Below are 6,902 nucleotides of genomic sequence, written 5' to 3'. Positions count from 1 at the left end.
TAAAATTTATATATAATTGTAAAAAATATATATTACCCTTGGTCATGTGTTTCCCAATGGCAAACAACTAACCCCATGTTACACACCATCCGTTTAAATTACGTCAAGTAATTGGGCTTCGCATAGCATTCAATCTTGACACAAACACACTGATGGTCAAAGGACTGTATACATACAATATAAATTACACATATTATACACACACATATACATGTATATACATGTAATTGTATAAATACAATTAACCATACAAACCAAACTATATTCTAAACGTCAATTTATAATTGCACAACTTTATTATATTATTATTGATTGACAAATATTAATTAAATTTTCCCAACATATTAATTTGACAGTATTTTTTAAATTTCAATTTACTTTTAATACACTTTTTTCTTTTGTTTATTTATATTGTTATTTAAAAAAAAAAAATATTTCCGGAAATAATATGAACTTTGAAATTATCATCATATTTTTTTTTTAACACATTAAATAAACATTATTAATTAATTAGTAATCATTTTAGAGGTGTTGTTAATGACAACTTTTATATACACATGTTCGATAAACTTTGAACCTGAGTTATAAACATTTATTTTTTTTTTCAATCAAGCCAAATGCCAATGATCGATAAATAAAATAAAAATTTTATATTTTTTTTTGGTTTATTATTATTTTCTTATTTATTTATTTATTATTATTATTATTTATTTTTATGAAATGGCAGTTGTATGTGTCACGTTCGATACTTTTGTTACCTTTTGAATATATATATTGAGTTTACGTGACGTTATCAAAAAACATCCTTGGAGAATTAACATGTTTGTATTACTAAACATTTGCGGTATGTCAGCAACAAACGTCAATGTTTAATAATATATTGACATATATACATTTACAATATAAACAATAAAAACGTATACCTAAATAAACTGAACAATATAAATAAAAAAAAATAGTTTTTTCATTATCAAGTTTTAAGTCTATACCCGGAAGTTAATGACATCAATATACGAATATTATTTTGCGCAGTTAAACACATTAATTAACAACTTTAATGTACTATTTAATTTACGTAATTTTGTATTTTTATTTTGCCTTGAATTGATGACTAAATAGCCAGTTTAATGATAACTATTGTTTTTTTTTTTTTCATTGTTTATCGCAATAACGAATAACGTGTTGATATTTTTGCATAGACATTTTTTAATTTAAATTATCAATTATGTAATTGTAGGAAATATATTTGTTGGTATTTTTTTTTAATTATAAAATAGTCAAATATATATCGAGTGATATGATATTTGTTATTTGTAAAATAAATATTTCAGAATATAGCAGCAATGATCTGATAAAATAATCATTAACCTCAATTAAACGGATTTATATATAAATAGAAAACTCTTGTGAATTGTTGACATTTAATTTATTTATTTGTTTGATTTAATATTTAAAAAAAAAACAGAAAATATATCTTGAGTGTTTTTTAATTATCTTTTTTTTTATATAACATGTTTTTATTTTTTTTTTTTTTCAAAAGATAAATAATTTTAAATTAAGAATTTCAAGGCAAAGTTTAATAAACTTTTTTTTTATAGACATTAAAGATGTTTATATTTAAAAATTATTTTTTTTATTAATCTAATTTTTGGTTTTTATTTATGTGAGATATATTTTTACAAAATAGAAATAATTTATATTGAGTGCTTGTTAATATTTTTCTACTCAATACATATTTGTTTTTAATGTTTTTTAGTTTTTTTTTTTCTTCGTTGCAATATGAAGTTTTATTTTCGTTTGTCATATATACGAGTTTCCATTGAGTTGTATAAAAGCTAGGATATAACTATCGATATAAATATGACGTAGTAACATATTTTTATGACAATATATGAATATGATAACTCAGTTGAATGATAGAAAAACATTATTGGTTTTGCACTATACCCTACACATAAACATTTCCAACAATATTCAACAAAAAAAAAAAGAAAAAAGAAAACATACAAACGTACAATACATGAGCTCTCTTAATTTAAAAATATCAAAATTGTAGAAAAAATAACGTATCAAAATGTTATACAAACATGTACCTATACTGATATTTTATTTTTCTTGGCACTCTATTTTTTTCATTGCCAAGTAGTTTTATTTATTTAAAATTATTAATGATCTATTGCTAAAAATAAATATTATTTTAATAATAATAAAAAAAATATTTATAAAAATATACAATGAATATTACAATAGTTTATATATTTTTTTTATTGACTACATTGATACATCTATTTCATTTTTATTCTTAAACTTTATCGTTTTTAATAAAAATCAATAATACACATTTTATTTATTTATTTATTTTTTATACTATCATCTAGCTTTCGATATATTACATCCATATGTATTGTGCTATTGATGTTGTATATATATTTATTTTTCCATTTCCATCAAAAGCATCAAGTTGGAAAATGTGTTTTTATCATGATTATGAATAATCCATATCTTTGATCAGCAAATATATGTCTGTATATTTGTGTGTGCATGCATTTATATATTAAATATGTTTTCAATAATGCCAACACACACACAATATTTGTATATATATATTATATATATTTATTTATAAAATATAACGTATTTCAAAATTGAATAGTTGAGTCTTTGAGCTTTGATATTGAATGACATATTTGATTTTCAATAAATATATCAATACAAACATAAAATTATTTATCAAAATTTTATTATTAAACATACAATTTATTATTTTTAATTTTATTATACTTTCATTTTGGTAATTTTATTTTAAACATCAAATATCATTTATTTAATTTTTTTAAATTACTTTTTCTCTGACATTTACCAATGGAATATGTATAGGGCTAGAGCGAAATAAGGTTAATACGATTTTAACAACTACCAATAGTACGTTTGGATTTTCGTATCCCTTTCATATCCAACTGGACCCGAATAAAGTATCAGTTATCTTTGTACCATGGAATTGGAATATATATGAATTATTGCATCCGTTATTATATTATCTTTTTTTTTATCAATCGTTACTTTTTTTTTTATCATTTTATAATTTTTTTCTAAAAATATCAAATCTTTATTCAATAAACCTCTTTTTTTTCTTCCTTTTTAAAATGTGATTTTGATAAATAATATTGAAAAGTCATTGGCATTTATTTAATATAAATATTAAATTCATAAAAAATATTAACCATCTTTTTTCGTATCAGCTGTATGGCATGTAGATTTTTGATAAGAATATATCTTGACAATAAAAATGAATTTAATTTTTATCTCGTTTATATTTTATTTATTAAAAAATTTTATGTAGATATAAAAAATTATCATAATAAAGATCCTTAATTTTTCATGTTATCGTAATTAAATTTTTGTGCTTTGAATTTAACTAGATGAGTAAACATAATGAATTGCTTTATTAAAAAAAAAGGAAGTAAATATAAATAAAAAATGCATTTTATTCAAGCACAAAGAAAAATTTCTGCTTGGTTAAATTGAATTAATTTTTGAAATATTATTATTTTATATTAAGTATAAAAGGTGAATGTATTTTGCCAATGTTTTATTATATTTTATATACACAAATTTTAAAAAATTAAAACATCTATTTTCATTGAGAGTTTTGGGTAATCCATGTGTATGTGTTAAATTTATTTTGTATATTTTTGGTGTTTTGTTTAATGCGAATTTCATGTTGTGCCTTAGGTGCTTGGGCCAAATTTAAACAAAGTAGTGTGAGAAAGTTGTTTTCGACTGGTCAAAAACCTTTTGGGTCAACATGCACGTTATTAATTTGTCCAGCAAAATATATTAATCTGTTAAAACATACAATTTATACATTTAAAACATTAAAATATAACACGAAAATTACAATTTATCATTTAAATTGTTTTTTTTTTTTTTTTTTAAATAAAAACAATTATCAAATATCATTGAAAAATATCTCTTCGTCATAAAAAGACATATGATTTCGAATAATAATAATAATACAAAAAAAAAAAAGTGACGAGAGAGGTAAAAAAAATAAATAAGTAGATAATTAAAAATCAGACAAGTCCGGTGAAAGTCAGGAAAGATTATAAAACTAGAGATTCAAGTACTTTTGATCTGTCGAGTTTTTCTATCGAAAAGTATCAAGTACGACGTTATAACTTGACGATAAATTACTTATCAAATGACAGGTCAAGAGTCCAATACGGATATCAATAATATTAAAAATAAATAACAAAAAAAAAATTGATTAAATTTATCAAATTAATCGATATTAATAATTATTAATTTACTAATTTATTTTTGTAAATATTATAATTTTTTTTTGATAATAACAAATCATGTGTTTATTATTATTTTTTATTTTAAAAAAATATACACTGCTCAGTTCTTTTTTTTTTTTCTTTTACCTCATCAATGCTCATTTATTCGAAAGTCGGCCAACTCTCTCCTCAACTAAATGTTAATATTTCTATCTTTTGCTAATTATATTCTGCTTGCATAAATTTTGAAAATCTTCCTCACAGAATCCTCATATTTTACCAATTAAGAAACTGTAGCAATTAAAAATTCATTCATATAAATTATTTTTTTTTTCATCCAATTTTATAACAAACTAAATAATTTACAATTACATTTATTTTTGAACATGATATAATAATAATGTCAGAATTAAAATACATAAACGTGTATATTTTTATAATTACAATATTTTCATTTTTTTTTTTTTCACATCAGTAATATAATATTTTTACTGTTTCTATAAATGTACTTTCATACATTGTATATCTTGTACAAATTTTACATAAATTTAGATAGTTCATGTTATTTAATTCAATATATATTTTATTATTATATATAATATAATTTCATATTAATAATTAATTCAATATTTAATATTTTAATAATCAACAATAAAATATATTATTTATTAAAAATTTACATAATTTTTACATTTTTTATTTAGTTACATTTGTATATATAATAATATTTTAAAATTAGTAAATTACTAATAGTACTTCGTATCATATATTTATGATATAAATTAAATAAGTATGCATCAATTTTTTGATATATACCACATATAAAATTACATATTAATTTTTTCACTTAATTCAAATTATTATTTGTAATATATTATTTAATTATAATTCATTTTCTGAAAATTTTCAGACTCTCACTAGACCATACAAATTTTCTATTTTTATTATTTCATTGTAATAAAAAGGGATGACAGTTATAGCATCAAGTTCAATTTAAGAGCGTCTGTTTTTTATTAGGTTAACATGACTCGACGAATCGCATTTTTCACTCATATATAAAAATACTTTTTTCTTACCTTTTTTTATATCCTGTATATACTTTGATAATTCCTTTTTTTTTTACTTAAACTTTTCATTCGATACTTTTACCTTGCTAGAAAATAGAGCTATTAAACAAGACGATCAAAAAATATATCGCGTGACTGCACATGTTAAATCAGAGAATATATTTTTTAATAATCAACAACGAGAAAATATCTAACATTAATATTCTAAATTAAAAAAAAAAAAAACCAAACGTAATAGTTTACACAATTATTGATTTATTTTTTGCAGTTATTTTTAGTTTGTTCGCGTATATACAATTAAATATTTGTAGATCGTTAACTATTGTAATATAATTATTAAGTTTATCCTGGCATCATCATCATTATATCATTGATATAAGAGAACCACCGAGTCAGGAGGAATTGCAAATTAAATAAAGCTCTTCTATCTATACACTGACTGTCAATTCGGCTGAATTTAATCGTATTTGAAGTAGTGAAGAGGATAGTGGAAATGATGAGAGAAGGGTGGAGATACAAGAACCATGCTTGCAGATAGGTTTCTAATTGAGAATCAAGCTCAGTGTAGAGCTTTTTTTTTTTTCTTTATTTTTCTTCATCTTCATTTTCTTTTCTTTATTCTTTATCGACTATCAGACTTTTTTTTTCATTTCAACGAAATAAAATCTTTGATACCACCTACAACCCTTCGTTCACTTTTTTTTTTCTTCTATTAATTTTTATTTTTTCTTTTATCTACAACTACTTTTTTCTACAAAAAAGTTTGATGAACATAATAACAATCTGTGAATGGCTTTTGGTTCTTTCATTTGTGGAAATAAAAAAATTTTAAAAAATAAAAAAAAAATACGTACAATGAAAATGTGGGTATGAGATAAAAAATAATTAGTTTAATATAAATGCCTGAATGTAAAAAATGTTTTTTTTTTTTTTTTTTAAAAAATATTTAATTACATATAGTAATTGAGATATTTTTATTAGTATTTATATATATTTTACATGAATATTAAATTCATTTAAAGCACAAAAATTCAGCTTCTAATTTTTTTACAATTTTTATATTATATAATATTAAAGCAATAACAAAGTCTTATAAAATTGTTTTTTCTTCTTATTATTATTTTCAATTATCCACTGAATCAAACAAAGAGTAAAAAAAAAAAAAGCTAAATAATAAATACTTTTGTAAATTTCAAAGACCTAATTTTCCATTACGAAATTCCAAAAGTTTCAAATTTTCTCGAGCGAAAACACAATACAATTTAGCATCGTCAAGTAAAATCTTTAGTCAAATAAATGTATGAAGCACAATAGTGAGTTTGTGAGTTTGTGACAGACAATTGGACCTGGCTCTGATGTGTATTATTCCAAAAAGGAAAATGAATAAAATATATGTAAAAAATTCAAGAGACAACATGATGATCAGTTTTTGACTTGAAAAAAAAATAAAAAAAATATTGTTTTAAACTAAATTTGAGGATGGTTAATGGTATAGAATGAAAAAGAGAAAGAGAGATAGAAACAAAACAAGAAGAAGATAAAGAGCTTTATTATT

This window comes from Aphidius gifuensis, linkage group LG4 (assembly GCF_014905175.1).
Source record: "Aphidius gifuensis isolate YNYX2018 linkage group LG4, ASM1490517v1, whole genome shotgun sequence".
In the NCBI taxonomy this organism is placed as follows: Eukaryota; Metazoa; Arthropoda; class Insecta; order Hymenoptera; family Braconidae; genus Aphidius; species Aphidius gifuensis.
Note: the sequence above shows the minus strand (reverse complement) of the source record.